Source organism: Dromiciops gliroides, chromosome 3 (assembly GCF_019393635.1).
Source record: "Dromiciops gliroides isolate mDroGli1 chromosome 3, mDroGli1.pri, whole genome shotgun sequence".
NCBI classification, from domain to species: domain Eukaryota; kingdom Metazoa; phylum Chordata; class Mammalia; order Microbiotheria; family Microbiotheriidae; genus Dromiciops; species Dromiciops gliroides.
In genome coordinates, this window is record NC_057863.1 from 250,549,246 (window position 1) to 250,566,546 (window position 17,301).

The 17,301-nt window shown below is 38.1% G+C and overlaps 1 protein-coding gene and 1 pseudogene across 1 annotated transcript in view; one reads left to right on the forward strand and one right to left on the reverse strand.

Annotated features, from left to right (window-relative positions):
- INPP4A (inositol polyphosphate-4-phosphatase type I A) overlaps positions 1-1,305 on the reverse strand; it is a 199,034-nt gene extending 197,729 nt beyond the window's left edge. The window contains 1 exon segment of the mRNA XM_043990586.1: positions 1,027-1,305. The gene's annotated coding sequence lies outside the window, so the exon portion shown is untranslated.
- Positions 1,306-7,962: 6,657 nt separating this feature from the next.
- On the forward strand, positions 7,963-8,507 carry LOC122745810 (annotated as a pseudogene).
- Positions 8,508-17,301: the final 8,794 nt, after the last annotated feature.

Genomic DNA, 17,301 nt, shown 5'->3' on the forward strand with positions numbered 1-17,301 from the left:
AAAAACGTTATTTTGAGTGTTCCTAATCTTCACCTGACTGCCAAAGACTTAGTGTGCCCATAACACACAAAAGGTTAAGAAGCCTCGTTCCACTGCTATACATTCAATGTTTATTTTGAAGGGGACACAGAACACAACTTTCTCCACGTCTTCACTTGCATACAAAAAGATTTTTCTGAGGAGGTGATGAGAATCCGAAACATAGGAAGATCACATCCAAATTTCTTTCATGGAAACCCTGGTTTTATTTTTATTCTGTTACACACACACACACGCACACGCACATTCCTCTCACAGAGAAGACTTTTTATGATGTTTACTAAACCTCGTCCTTAGTGACATACATAAATCAGGTGCAGCAACCTAGGCCCTGAATTCGTATAAACAAATAGGTCAGGGCTGCAGGGCTCCACATCCTGCATCCCGAGTCCTCTCTTTGCCAATCAAAATCTATCTCCTCAAAAGGGGAAACCAGCCAGCCTCCTTGGGCTCCTCTTCCTCCTCCTTCCCCAAAGACGCCCTGGCCTCTCCCTCCGCCCCTCCAACCAAAAGTCACCGACAAAAATCTGCATCTGGGGGTGTAGGGAGGAAGAAGGGCAGAGAGGTGAGCCCTAGGATTATTTCCGTTTAAGATCTAGCCAACCAGTGAGGGGAAGCTGCATCATTTCCATGACAACAGCTTGCGGGGGAGAAGGGGGGCTTTCCCCCAACTCAAGGAAGGATGAAGGATGTAGCTGCGTCCTCCACTACACCCCCAACCCCAGCTGCATCCATCTCCTCCCTAATCCCGGGGGTCCGCCTCTCCAGCGGGGCTCGCGTGGGTAGTCTACATTCCCACCCTCCTCCATCCTTTCTCGGCTCCACCCCATCTCTTGGTGTAGACAGCAGCGTCCTCGTCCTCCTCCTCCTCCTCCTCCTCCCCCAGCTGTTCTCCTCTTCCCCGCCCCCCCCAGCTGCCGCCGACCCTCCCCCCTCCCACGACCCTCACCCCTTCCTCCATCCTGTCCTCGAGCAGCAGCCCCCTACCTGAACCGCGCCGCGGGGTCCTGGGATCCCGGGCTCCAGCAGCCAGAGCCGCTGGGCTCTCCAGAGAGCTCCCCGTGTGACAGGCTTCGGGAATGAAGCTCCGCCGCCTCTGTCGCTGTTGCAGCTCCTTGCAGACTGAAGAACCTGCAGCCTCGGCGCCGCCTGCTCTAGGCTGCCTGGTTGTGAAGTCATAGGCTCCGGCCCCTCCTTCTTCTCCTCCTCCTCCCTCCTTCTTCCTCCTCCCTCCTCCCCAGCCCGGCAGCAAATGCGCTCCCCAGAGCAAAACCGCGCAAGCTTCCCCCGTGCAGCTGGCTGCTGCAGCAGCAAAGCGAGGCTGCAAGTTGTACTCTGCCCGCCTCCTTCCCGTCTTGGCCAATCCCCGGGCGAGGCAGGCTAATGTGGGACCCCACCCCCACCCCCGCCTTCCCCCCCACCCCCGTCAGCCCGCCCCGCCCCTTGACGCATGCTCACAGCGGGAGCTGAAGTGCTCCCTCTACCACTCTTACTCTCTCTCTACCTGCCACTTTGAGTAAAGGGACGCCGTGTGACTCTTCTCGCCACCATTGGCAGCTTAATCCCTGAAGTCTAAGTAGGAAGCTAGAATTTATCAATGCCTTAACTACTTTCACCTCTTCTACCTGTATTCAGAGGGGTTCCTTGGCCTCAGTTTACCTATCTGTAAAAATAAAGGCTCTGAGCCGCTCTTTAAAAAAAATAATAACACAGAGGCTAGTTTTCTCCACCACCACCCACTGGATTTTTTTTTAACCCAGCCCTGTGTAAGCGGAACATCATATAAATTGATTACGATGTTACATCAACTAAGAATAACTTTCTCAATGAACCTTTCGAAACCTGGGTTAATTTTCTATTGATATACTTTTACATTCACCCTAGGACGAGTCAATCTTCATTAAACCCCAGATAGTACTCCCTCATACTTAATCCCATTTCAGATTAGGAATGTTTTTGTTTGCAGAATTTGCGACAAGAGATCATTTTTTCTTTGGGCAGCTTTAATTCTGTTCCCCTTCTAAACCTCTCTAAAGCCAGCTTGATCTAGTGTCTTCCCAAAAAGTAGTGCTGGGACAGGGGTAGGGTTGAGTTTGGGAATGGCAAAGAACAAAGGGTTCTCAACCTTTTGTTTGTCATGGACTCCTTTAGCAGTTAAGTGAAAACTAAAGACCACTTCTCAAAATGTTTTTAAATCTACAAAAATAAAATACATAGTTATAAAGAATGTCATTTATATTGACAGTTTAAAAATATTTTAAAAACAAGATCACAAACACCAGTTAAGAACTCCTGTAGAAAGAAGTTAAATATTTCCTCCACTTTAAATTGTGAATACTAGATAAACTATACTATTTAGATATTTAATTACATCTAAATACTTGAACCCTTAATAAAAGCTTAGGCAGTCAACAAGCATTAAGTGCTTACTATCTGGCAGGCAGTGTTTTATGTAAGGGATACAAAAAGAAAACAAAAAATAAACGACAAAAAAATAGTCCCTGACCTCTAAGAGTTCATATTCTAAAGAGGAAAATAACATGCACTTTTATTAATTTTGGAAATATTTCAGCAATGGGAGTTGATATGAGAAATTAGGAAAGGCAAAATACTCAGTATAAACAAAAATACACTTTTTTTCCCTTGGGGAAGGGCAGAATAGGGGAGGAACTTGCAATATCACTGTGTATTTCTAGTGTCCTTCCCATCAATATACGTTGTTTCATTTATCAGAGCTCTAAATCAAGTAATTTAGAAATTTTATGTAATGTTATGTAAATAGTTCCAAAAAATGAAATTTTGTACTACTTTTAGGGAAGGTTATGTAAATATTTCTTTATAAATAAAACAAAATGAATTTTTTTGGGGGGGGTGAGGCAATTGGGGTTAAGTGACTTGCCTAGGGTCACACAGCTAGTAAGTGTCAAGTGTTTAAGGCCGAATTTGAAACTCAGGTCTTCCTGAATCCAGGGCCAGTGCTCTATCCACTGCACCACCTAGCTGCCCCAATAAAACAAAATGGACTGTCCTTTTTTTAAAAATGACTCATTTAGTGAAACAAATAAGATTAAGAATCCATTAATTTATATTCTGGACTGGGTTTCTGGAAAACAGCATTGTACATTTTTAGTAAGAGATGACACTTTTTTCAGTTTCTGATCACATTTTGCTCCAAAATGCAAATAACGGTCAACAAATGCTCAAAGACTTGGAGTTAAACCTATTCAAAGGTCTTCTAAATTCTTTCCTAGTTTTAGATGATTGCTAAATTCTTTGTTTCACAATCACACGAAATAGAGAGAAATACAGTGAATAGGAGAAATTTCTCCTGCAATTTAACTTTCATATTGTTGAGAAGCATAAAAGCACTGGATAGAATATAAATCCCCAAAGTTAAACTTAAGAACTCCATGTTTTTAAACTTTTGTAAGCTAACTTGCAATTTTTAAATATATTTTGATGTTTTATTTTAAAAGTCCTAAACTGGACCATTTTTTTATTCCATAAACTAGGACAGTCCTGAGCCAAAGGAGTTCAGGTCCATAGGGTACATAAGCAATTAAGCATTTATAATTTAGTTTAAAAAATAGACATGTCTATAATTGAATTTAAGGTGTTTTTGCATTGTTCCCCTTTAGCATTAAGAAATTAGGTAGGTTTCATAACAAGACAAGGACCAAATTACAAGTTAATATTGGCAGTAAAAAAAAGATTGGGAAAACTATGCTTACATTCCTCTTCACAAAGGTAATTGCTTAACAAACTTTTCCCCTCAGTTATATCAGGTAAATTAAAGCACTGATGGAACCTTGCAGATTACCAATTTGAAGAATTCAAAGAACCTTGGAAAGACTTGTTTGAACTGATACAGAAGTAGACAGAACATGAAGAATAATACACATAATACCTACAATAATGGAAAACAATAAAAGATCAGAATTCAGACAAATTCAGAATGAGGGCTTGAATCTAGAAGACTGATGATTAACATAACTTCATTCTGATTTGTAGAAAGGTTGGACGACTGGCTACATATATAGAATGAGGCATAGCATTTATCTGACATAGTCAATAATTCAGTTTATTTTGCTTAATTTTACTTTGTTACAAGGAAGACTGGGGAGGCAGACTATTAGGAATGTGACAGTAAGATTCTAAAAAATTAACAAAAATGTATAAGATAGAGGCAACATATTGTAGTGTAGCTGTAGCCTCAGATCCACAAAGATAAGGATTTGATTCTCACCTGGTCAAAGGATCTGAATAAACAGTTCTCAAAAGAACTGCAAACTAATTGAAGAAGAAATTAAGACAAATGTTAGGAACTATTTTGCCTAACTGTATGCCAATAAATTTTACAATCTAAATGAAATGGATAAATATCTACAAAAATATAAATTACCCTGATTAGCAAAAAAATACTTAAATAACCCAATTTTAGAAAAAGACATTGAATAAACCATCAATGAACTCCCTAAGAAAAAATTCCTAGGACCAGATGGATTCACAAGTGAATCATACCAAACATTTAAAGAACAATTAATCCCAATACTATATAAACTATTTGGGAATAGGTGGAGTCTTACAAAATTCCTTTTGTGAGACAAAATATGGAGCTGATACCCAAACCAGGAAGAGCCAAAACAGAGAAAGAAAATTATAGACCAATTTCCCTAATGAATATTGGTGCAAAAATTTTAAATACTAGCAAAGAGAGCACTACATATCCATATGTACATGTATGTGTGTGTGCATACATACCTGCATGTATGCACATGTGTATGTATTATGTCGCAAGGATCATACACTATGACCAGGTGGGATTTATACCAGGAATGCAGGACTGGTTCAATATTAGAAAAACTATCAGCATAATTGACCAAATCAATAACAAAACCAACAAAAATAATATGATTATCTCAATAGATGCAGAAAAAGCCTTTGACAAAATACAATACCCATTCCTATTAAAAACACTAGAGCATAGGAATAAAGGGAGCTTACCTTAAAATGATAAGTAAGGGGCAGCTAGGTGGCACAGTGGATAGAGCACCAGCCCTGGAGTCAGGAGTACCTGAGTTCAAATCCGGCCTCAGACACTTAACACTTACTAGCTGTGTGACCTTGGGCAAGTCACTTAACCCCAATTGCCTCACTAAAACAAAACAAAACAAAACAAAATGATAAGTAATGTTTATCTAAAACCATCAGCAAGCATTATCTGTAACGGGGACAAGCTTGAAGCCTTCCCAATACAATCAGGGATAAAGCAAGGATGCCTATTACCACCTCTATTTTTTAATATTACACTAAAAATGATAGTTATAGCAATAAGAGAAGAAAAAGAAATTAAAGGAATTAGAATAGGTAATGAGGAAACAAAACTATGACTCTTTGCAGATGATATGATGTTACACTCAGAAAATCATAGAGAATCAACTAAAAAACCACCTGAAATTATGAACAATTTTAGTGAATTTGCAGGATACAAAATAAATGCACATAAATCATCAGCATTTCTAATATATTACAACAAAGTCCAGCAACAACAGATAGAAAGACAAATTCCATTTAAAATAACTGTAGACAATATAAAACACTTCAGAGTCTACATACCAAGACAAACCCAGGAACTATAAAAACACAACTATATAACACTTCACACAAATAAAGTCAGATCTAAATAATTGGAAAAAATTAATTGCTCATGGGGAGGCTGAGCCAATAAAATAAAAATGACAATCCTACCTAAGTTCATTTATTTATTTAGTGCCACACCAATCAAACTATCAAAAATATTTTATTGATCTAGAAAAAAATAACAAAATTCATCTGGAAGAACAAAAGCTCAAGGATATCAAGTGAGTCAATGAAAAAAAAAATATGAAAGAAGGCAGTCTACCAGTACCAGACCTCAAATTCTATTACAAAGTGGTAATTATCAAAACAATCTGGTACAGTCTAAGAAATAGAGAGGTAGATCAGTGGGGCAGAATAAGCACAAATTACACCATAGTAAATGAGTATAGTAATCTAGAATATGATAAACCCAAAGATCTAAGTTTTTAGAACAAAAACTTATTTGAAAAAAAAAAACTGCTCGGAAAACTGGAAAACAGTATGGCAGACACTAGGTATAAGCCAACATCTCACACTGTATACTAAAATAAGGTCAAAATGGGTACATGATTTACACATAAAGGGTGATACCATAAGCAAATTAAGAGAGCATGGAATAGTTTATCTGTCAGATTTATGGACAGAGGAAGAATTTAGGACCAAAAAAGATATATAGAGAGAAATGTAAATAGATCATTTTGATTTATTACAATTATAAAGCTTTGCACAAACAAAATTAATGTACCAAGATTATAAAGAAAGCAGAAAACTGAGAAATAATTTTTCAAACAAGTATCTTTGATAAGGCTCATTTCTCAAATATAAAGAGAGCTGAGCCAAATTTAGAAAAATTCAAGTCATTCTCCAATTGATAATGCCAAAGGATCTGAACATTTTTCAGAAAAAGAATCAAAGCTATCTATGGTCATATAAAAAAAGTACTCTAAATAACTATTGAGCAGAGAAATGCAAATTAAAACAACTCTGAGATATCCCTCACACCTATCAGAGTGACAAATATACAAAAAAGGAAATATTGGATGTTGGAGGGATATGGGAAACTGGGATAATAATCCACAGTTAGTGGAGTTGTGAAACTGATTGCAAACAATTCTGGAGAGCAATTTGGAATTATGCCCAAAGAGCTATGGAACTGTGCATACCCTTTGATCTAGCAAGACCACTGCTAGGTTTATATCCCAAGGGCATCCACCAAAAGAGAAAAAGACCTATTTGTACAAAAATATTTATAGCAGTTCTTTTTGTGGTGGCTAGGAATTGGAAACCAAAGGAATGCCCATTAGTTGAGGAATGGCCGAACAAACTGAGGCATATTATGGTAATGGAATATTATTGTGCTATAAGAAATGACAAACAGGATGATTTTAGAAAGGTCTGGAAAGACTTATATGAACTGATGTATAGTGAAGTGAGGCAGAATTAAGGAGAACATTGTTTGATGAAAAACTATGAATGACTTAGACTGTAATACAATGATCTGAGGCAATCCCAAAGGATTATTGATGAAGCATACTAATCCACCTCCAAGAAAGACTGATATTGATTGAACACAGACTGAAGCACGCTATTTTTCACTTTTATTTTTCTTTATTTGAGTTTTCTTATACAAAATGACTAATATGATAATGTTTACATAATTGCACATGTATAATATATATATATACATATATATGATTGCTTACTGCCTCAGGAATAGGGGAGGGGAGGAAGGGAAGGAAGGAACAATAGAATTTGGGGAACTCAGAACTTTAAATAAAAATGATTATTTTTTTTAAAAAAGAACTTCAAACTATTAAAAACTATATGAAAGATATCTCCAAATTATTATCAGAAATGCAAATCTAAATATCTCTGAGGTTTCACCTTGCAACCAGCAAACTGGCAAAGATGACAAAAGATGCAAATAGTCATAGTTAGAATTGCTGTAGAAAGTCAGGCACACAAACAGACTATTAGTCCAGGAAAGAATTTTAACCAGTGAAATGGGGAAGGGCTGAATTCATTCCATGTGTGCTTTAGATAAAATTGGATTAAAAAATATGTACATAATTTTATTAGTATCTTATTTTTACATGAAGTAATTGGGGGGGGGTAGCATTTGTTAAGTGTTTATTATGTGCCCAATACTGCACTAAATGGCGGGTATATATAGACAAAAACAAGATAGTTCTCACTGTAAATGAATTGGGCTTAACCATTCAGGAAAGAATTTGAAATTGTGTTCTTTTAATGACTATGCACTCCCAACCTAACCACAGAGTGTGCACTGGCAAGAACAGAGTGATGCCCAAATCAAAGGAACTTGTTTCTTCAAGCTCATCTGGGAGTGATTCTGACAGCAAAGGTTGACAAAAAGGCAAAGAGGAAAAGCAAGAAAAACCCATATAAAAAGCAAAAAGACAGGAGAAAGTTCTAAAGCACCATCTTCATCCAAGCAAAGCAGTAACGATGATCATATGTTCCCGATTGGAAAAATGAGATGTCAGTGTTTGGACTTTAGAGAAAAGTCCTAATTGGGATATTAGGGAATACTGGATGGATCAAGAAGGTGAAATGAACCTGGTAGAAAAGGCATTTCTTTAAATCCAGAACAATGGAGCCTGATGAAGGAACAGATATTTCCCCCCCCCCCCCTTTTTTTGGTGTTTGTTTTTTGTTTTGCAGGGCAATGAGGTTAAGTGACTTGCCCAGGGTCACACAGCTAGTGTCAAGTGTCTGAGGTCATATTTGAACTCAGTCCTCCTGAATCCAGGGCTGGTGCTTTTATCCACTGCGCCACCTAGCTGCCCCCTTAAGGAACAGATATTACTGCAGTAAGAAAACTGTAAAATCAGTCATATGAAACCTGTACTGTTTTAATTATTTTAATGTCTTTTTACATTGGCTTTTGTTTTCTAAACTATTTGTTTTCCAAGCTATTCTATATTTGTTTGCAAAACAATTTGTAAGATGAAACTTTTTTTTTTAAATGGGCATTAATGGGGCAGCTAGGTGGTGCAGTGGGATAGAGCACCGGCCCTGGAGTCAGGAGTACCTGAGTTCAAAATCCGGCCTCAGACACTTAACACTTACTAGATGTGTGACCTGGGCAAGTCACTTAACCCCCAATTGCCTCAAAAAACAAACAAAAAACAAAAAACCAAACAAACAAACAAAAATGGGCATTAAGTGTGTTCTGAGTGAAGCTAATTGTCTATACTTTATTAAAAAGAAATGCTTTAGAGGGGGCAGCTAGGTGGCGCAGTGTATAGAAGCACCGGCCCTGGAGTCAGGAGTACCTGAATTCAAATCCGAACCTCAGACACATATAAAACCTTACTAGCTGTGTGACCCTGGGCAAGTCACTTAACCCCAATTGCCTCACTAAAAACAAACAAACAAAAAAGAAATGCTTTGCATCTACCACATGGTGTAAAATAAAACCAAGTAATAAATCTTTTTAAAAAAGTGATTAAAATGTTGATACCCTTTGACCAAGAGATCCAGGTACCTCCTGGCTTCCTCAAGACTCCGTATAAAGGCAGAAATTCCTCACCTTTTACAAGAGGCTTTTCTCTCTCCCTTTCCTGCCACAAAAACAGTTAATTGGTGGAGAAAGCTTAGGGAAACCTAAATTCAAATGCAGACTTATTTACTAGCTGAGAACCTGGGCAAGTAATTTAATCTCTATTTGCCTCAATTACCAAAACTATAAAATGGGGATAACAAAAGCACATACCTCACAGGGTTATTGTGAGGCTCAAAAGAAATATTTGTAAAGAGCACTGAGCACAGTACCCAGCATTCCCTTCTCTATTCCTAGAGTCTTACTTCTGAGATTACCTCCTACTTACTCTGTATTTATCTTGCATTTTCACAATTATTTATTTTGTCTTCTCCATTAGAACTGTAAACTCCTTGAAGGCAGAGACCCTACTTTTGCCTTTCTTTAACTGTGACCCTTCTGGCCCTACATATCCAAAGTCCATTGGAGGTACAAAGAAAAAGAAAAATAGTCCCAGCCCTCAAGGAACTTACATTCTAAAGGGGGAGATGACATGTAAATAGGCTTTTATGTAAGATACAATGTAGATACAAGGTAATATAAGCGGAAGGCATTAGCTGCTAGGGCCAGTTGGAAAGGTCTCCTATTGAAGGTGGCATCATCTAAAACTGAATCTTGAAGAAATCCAATGATTCTAAGGGGCAGAGGTAAGAGAGAGAACATTCTAAGAATGGGGACCAGCCAGTGGAAAGGTAAGGAGACAGGTCATGAAGCATCCTGTGTAAGAAACAGCAAATATGAATGTATCAAGGGGAGGTAATGTGAGAAAAACACAAAAAGACAGAAACAGAAAAAGCTTTAAATGCTAAACAGAACAAACTTTTATTTATTCCTAGAGGAACTATTGGAACTAGTTCAAGTTAATTGAGGGGGCAGCTAGGTGGCCGCAGTGGATAAAGCACGGGTCCTGGATTCAGGAGTACATGAGTTCAAATCCGGCCTCAGACACTTGATACTTACTAGCTGTGTGACCCTGGGCAAGTCACTTAGTCACTTAATCCCCATTGCCCCGCCCCCCCCCAAGTGAAGTTAATTGAATAGGAGTGATGACATGGTCAGTCCTATACTCTAAGAAAATTATTTTGGCAGCTGAATAGAAAATGGATTTGAGATGTGAGGGAAAAATCCATCTTCTCAATAATTCTCAGGAACTCAGCAGTGAAGTGACAAAGGCTTTATTTTCTTCTCATGAGAAGCAGGCACCCTAGTGTGCAGCTAGTAGGTGCCCAGAAAGGGGCTTGCAGGCCCTGTTTTATACTCTAGTCCCTAATGCGAATGGACCCTCCCCTTTTTCATCACTGGTGGGGTTACAATCTACACGCAAAAACTAGCTAATCGGAACTCGGTATTCCCACCCCTCTTCCTTGTATGGGCATAACTCAGGAATGGACCTTATACTTCCTTATATGGACACAACTCTGGAGTGGACCTTATTGAGATCAGGGCTCCTTGAACCATGTGACCTTGCTAACCTGAGGGGGAGGAGGGGATCTGAGACCTTTGTCCTACAAACAGGTCAGGGGGAATATGACTGACTGTTATATCCACATTGAGAGGAGACAATTACCCATTTCTCACACAGAGGAGAGGCTTTTTAAACAGGGAACCAATTAGAAGCCTATTGCAATAACAATAATAAGCTTAGTCCAGAGGTGACAATGAGGGCCTGAACTAGGGAGGTGAATATGTAAGGGATTCTATACAAGAGATATCATATGCAAAGAAACAAAATTTGGAAAGTGATCAGATATGTTGATTGTGAGTTTGAAGTTGACTATCACACCTAGGTTTGGAATATTGGTGACTCAAGTCAGTATACTCAACAATAATGAAATTCAGACAAATGGTGAGTTTGAAGATAAAGATTAGTTTAATTTTGTACAGGGGTTTAAGAGACACCAGTTCAAAATATACAACAGACAGTTAATTATGCAAGACTGAAGCTCAGGACAGAAAAAGAGGACTGTATATAGATAGATAAATGTAGATATGATCATTCATTGGTAAAGGGGCAGTAACAGAACACATAGGTACTGATGAGATCACCATTAAGAAAGGATAGGAAAAGGGAAGAGAACTCAGGAGAGAGACATGGGCTTACCCACAGTTAGTGATGCTGGAATAGATGAAGATCCAGCAAAAGAAACCGTTGTGGGCCCAAAGGACCCCAGAAGTTCTCTGGGGCACTTGAGGAATCTTCTCCTTGAGAAACTAAACCAGAGGGCAGATATGCCTAGAGAGATAAGGGGAACCAGATCGGACAGAGCTAGCTTTGGGACCTCCACCCTTCATTCTGATCTCCCTTACCCCTGGGGAGATAAATTTGGGTGTGGCTGCGGCCTTTGTGTCCTGAGGGGAGAGAGGGCTTGAGAGATTGGTAGCCACCCCTCACCCAATTCCTCTAGTCATTACCAGTGGGGGGTGGTCCTCCCTCACTAAAGGAACTTTCCACAGGCAAATAGTCACTCCCATCAGTCCTCCTCATAGCCATGTGCTTTGTGCCATACCTCTCTCCCCATGAGAAGTCCAAGGATTTCTTTCATGGTTTCTTCCCACCCCCCCTTCCCTTCCCTTGTCCCTAAATAAACTACCATCTTATTCTAACTGCTTTTGTGTGCAAGACGGGTGTAATTCTTTAAGAGGAATTCCTAAGAACCCCAAACCCTGTACCCCATTTTCCCCCATAACAAAACTAAAAAGCACTCAGGTAGGAAGGGAAGTGAGGAAAGTGCCCAGAAAACCTGAGGGAAGAGTGTAACCAGGAGGTGGCCAACAATGTCAACCATGTATGCTTAGCCCATAGTAAGCAGCTCATAAAAGAATGTTGAATTGAAAGGCTGGCAAGTAGAAACCATCCTACTAAGAAGAACTGATAAGATTTCCAAAAAAGATAGAGTACAAAGGACAACTGAGAGGTGACTCTGTCTTTGGGACTTGGTTAGAGATACTATGTCTATTTGAGAATGTCTCAAACTTTAGAGTTAAGGGTATTACCATTGTGGATGAAATTCCACATTATCAACACAGATAGTTAAGAAAAACTTTATAATTGTAACAAAACTTCATTATCGAAAAAGATAGGGACTGGATAAAATAGTTTCCTCTTAAGTGAGGAAATTCCCTTTATCAATGTAGCTCTCTGCATTGATATACCAGTTCTCTGCAACTTACAGTGTTTAAGAGTTGCTAAGGGTACTGAGATGTTATATGACTGTCTCACTAAAGCCAGTCTGGATTAGAGACGGACCTACTTGGCTTTAACTCCAGATCTCTATCTCCTACAGCAGTGACTCACTACTTTGAAAAAGAACAAAATATCACATTCATCACTACCATATAATTAAAGGCAAATGAAAAGCCTGGGAATTTCCTTTGTGAAATTGGTTATTTTGTCTTCATAACTCCCATGATAGGAAATGTCACTTGACTGGGCAGCTAGGTGGCGCCATAGTGCATGGAATGCTAGATCTGAAGTTAGGAAGAGTTCAAATCTGACCTCAGACACTTATTACCTGTGAGGCCCTGGGTAACTCACTTAACCCTCTTTGCCTCAGTTTCATCAAATGTAAAATGAGCAGGAAGAGCAAAGGGCAAATCATTCCAGTATCTTTGCTAAGAAAACTCCAAATGGGCTCACGAAGGGTAGGACATGACTGAAAAAAAACGACTTGACTTAGAGCAACCATTTGACCAAAAAAAAGGTGGCATAGAACTTATGTGACTAGCTCAAGGACACAGAACCAGTCATGGATAAGGATAAAATAAAAATTCTAGTTTACCAGGTCATCAATCCTAAATGGACAATTATTTTTTAATATCCTGTGCCTAGAGGAGCTTTTAGCTCCACCCTAAAGGAAATTATGCCACAGAAGACACCCAGTTCAAGAATGTGACCTTCCCAGTATCATTTGGGAGCATGGCAATTGTCCATAAGTTTCTTTTTGACATTTGTATTTACATGAATATAGCTCTATTTAACTAGAGCTTCAAGTATTCGGAACACTGCTGAGAATCAACATGTTAGAAAAGGCCTTCAAAACTGGGAGTCAAATAAATTTATAGTAATAGTCCCATATCCTTTCAAATTATATTCAACTACTAGTTTTTAAATTTTATTTTTTAAAATTATGAACTTGAAAAACACCAAACATGAACATTTCTTTTTTATTAAATCATAAAAGTATTTTATTATTTTCCAGTTACATGTAAAGATAGTTTTCAACATTTATTTTCATAGGATTTCTAGTTCCAAATTTTCTCCCTCCCTCCCTTCCCTCCCCCCTCCCCAAGACAGAAACCAATGTGATATAGGTTATTTATGTACCATCACATTAAACATATTTCTGCATTAGTCATATTGTGAAAGAAGAAATCATAACAAAAGGGGAAAACATCAAAAAACAAAAACCAAAAACAGATAAGAAACAGTATGGTTCAATCTGCATTCAGAATCCAGTTCTTTTTTCTGGAGGTGGAGAACATTTTTCATCATGAGTCTTTTGGAATTGTCTTTGATCATTATATTGCTGAGAAGAGCTAAGTCTATCATGGTTGATCATCACACAATGTTGCTGTTACTATATAGAATGTTCTCCTGGTTCTGCTCACTTCACTCAGCACCAGGTTTTTCTGAAAGCTACCTGCTCATCATTTCTTATGAACATTTTTTATATTAAAACAGAAAAAGATTATATATAACACATAAATCTCTATTATGGATAGCCCTTCTTCAAGGTATATATTAAATTTAGCTCAGTAGCTCCAACACTGCTGTTTATCCATGTCCCCTTCTGATCTTTCTTCTTGTGTATTTTATATATGTGACATAATCAAGCAACAAAAATCCTCACATAGGCTGTGTCTGTACACATAACCTGTCTCATTCTGCAACTCTATGTCAAAATGTAGCGATCATACTTCATCATCAGTCTTATAGGGTCCTAAGAGGTTACTGCATATTAGAGTTCTCAAAATACTGCACAGGTGTTTTGCTTTACGAAATTGTAATCTTTGTATAAATTGCTCTTGGTTCTGTTCACTGCATTCTGCCAAAATTCATGTGGGTCTTATCTCTTCTCTTGATCTGTCTTGACCATTTCTTAGAGCAGAGTAATATTGCACTACATTCATATGCCACAATTTTTCATAAAATGTTTTTATTAAAATGTACTTAATAAATATCAACAAACATGAACTACTGGAAAAGGGGGGTGGGGTGGGGCAGGCTAGATGGCAAAGTGGACAGAACATTGGTCCTGGAGGTAGGAGGACCTGAGTTCAAATGTGACCTCAGATGCTTGCTGTGTAACCCTGGGCAAGTCACTTAACCTTGAATGCCTCCAAAAACAAAAGAAAAAAAGGAAGGGGGACTAAGCTAAAAATGAACTGTGTACTTCTGTTATGTAGTGTCCCCCCCCCGCCCCCAATGAGTAAACCTTAGAGTTTTTTTAAATTTTGATTTAAAATAGTAGCTGCAGAACTATCCTGCATTTCTGTCCCTTTGCTTTTGTTTTTCATTGATTCATTAATAATTTTTTCTTTTCTTCTTTAAAGTATTACTATTGCCATTCTTACCACTCACTCCCTAATTCTCCCCTCAAAGAAGAGAAAAATAAAAGCCCTTCCCTGTAATAAATAGGGACAAATCACCCAAAATAAATTCTTCCTAGGTTTTTCTAAATCTCTCTTTTCTGCATTTCTTAGGGTACAATTTCCTTAGGGCAGCTAGGTGGCAGAGTGGAAAGAACATTGGCCCTCAATTTGGGAGGATCTGAGTTCAAATCTCACCTCAGACTTACTGTGTGACCCTGGGCAAGTCACTTAAACCCCAATTGCCTCAAACATCCAGGGCCATCTCCAGTTGTCCTTATGTATATCTTGACACTGGATCCAGATGGCTCTGGAGAGAGTGAGGCTGATGTCTCTGCACAGCCCTCCCTCACTTAAATTCAATTCACAGTAAGTCATGATATAACTTCCTCATGCCATGGTCCTTTTAAAGATCAAAGGACAAACAACAAGGTTACAATAATATTACATTATATTAATTTCCATAATTTCTTCTGTCACTCCCCCAATTAACAGGGTATTGCTTTGTTGTTAATTCTTTGCTATAATAAAAAAAGTAAGGGCAGCTAGGTGGCGCAGTGAATAGAGCACCGGCCCTGGATTCAGGAGGACCTGAGTTCAAATCCTGCCTCAGACACTTGACACTTACTAGCTGTGTGACCCTGGGCAAGTCACTTAACCCTCATTGTGCCACCAAAAAAACAAACAAAAAATAAAAGTAGCTATAAATATTTTATGTGCATTTTTTGACTTTATCTTATAGGATCTTAGATCAGATTTAGAGCTGGAAGGCTCCTTAGAGGCTCTCAAGTCCAGATCTCCTCACTTTACAAACAAGGAAACACAACTACTAAGTTTATGAGGCAATATTTGAACCCATGTCTTTCTGGCTCTAAGTCCAATAATCTCTCCATTATACCCTGAGGGTCTCTTCGGTGTATAAGCTTCATAGGGTTTCGATGGGTCAAATAGCTAAACTGCTCCATTGAGTCACCAAAAGTGCATTAGTGTGCCTCTCACAGTCCCTCCAATTGGATTTTCCTCATTTGTTATCTTTGCCAATCCAATAAACTGGGCACCAAAGTGATTTCAACTTGTATTTTGGAGCATTTTTTGTTATGGTTGTTGTTAGATTGCCCTTTTTCCTCCTGAAAAGTGCCTGTTGATACCCTCTATTGAAGAATGGCTCTTGTTCTTATATATTGCTATCAATTCCATAAGTAAATATGTGTGTATATATGTATTATACACAGCATATATTATATAATACAAATACATGTGAAACATATACATTATATATGATATATACAACATATAAATGTATATATAACATATAAGATGTGTGTGTATACATACCCATCTTGGATAGCAAACTTTAAGAAATTTGCCACAGTTTTCCTCCCAGTTGAGTTTCTCTTTAAATTTAACTGAACTGATTTTGTTTTTCAAAAGTTTTGTCAACTTTATGTCATCAAACAGCAGTAGTTTAGATACAAGAAATAAAAAGAGTAAGAAATATGACAGTGCTGGAGGTAGACATACTGACAGATTGCTAAGAAAGGCAGAAAAGTTACCAAAAAAAGCAGAATGTATTAAATATAACATACTGGGGGAAGCTAGGTGGTACTGTGGATAAAGCAATGGCCCCGGATTCAGGAGGACCAGAGTTCAAATTTGGACTCAGACACTTGACACTAGCTGTGTGACCCTGGGCAAGTCACTTAACCCTCACTGCCCTGTAAAAAACCAAACACACAAAAACCCATACTGGAGTCATTTGGGCAAACTGCTCTGTACTACACTATTGCAAGCGGCTGAAGTCATTACTATTTTCTAGCAGAGTAAAATAATTAAGGATGACACTGAGTCATAAGAAAATGTTAGTAGTATTTCCTGCAGAGAAATATTTTAAATACTTATAATAAGTATACCAAAATTCATATTACTTTGTCACTAATACACCAAGATAATTATTTCCTTGCATGTAGATTGTATTGTATTTAATCTCTATATTCCCAATTTCTTAATAAAGTATCTTTCACAAAATAGTCAGTAAATGCTTTTGGAATTGATGTCCAGTCTGCTCTAAGAAGCTAGGGAAGTATGTAATTGGGTAAAATTGGGTAATTTAAAAGAATATTTATTCAGAAAATTCATTTGTGTGGAACACTCCCTAAAAAAGCTAGACAAAAGAGGCTTGGCAAGTGTCATATACATAGGATATATATGAATTGGATTTCTATATGTTTGCTGAATGGAGAAAGAAACATAGTTTTTCCAATAACTTTATAAAATAAACTCTAGTAGTATTTGGCACACTGTGGCTGCATAAACAAATGTTATTTTGTGACTGATAAGAACTTGGGACAGTCTTTCTTAAACTAACAGGATCTATACATTTATCTAGATTGTTAAAAAACTGAAATGCCATAAAAATATGCCTCCTTCAAAGCAGAAACCTGTCCTTAAGTATAGGACACACAATTCTCATCATTCTTTAGGATCTTCTG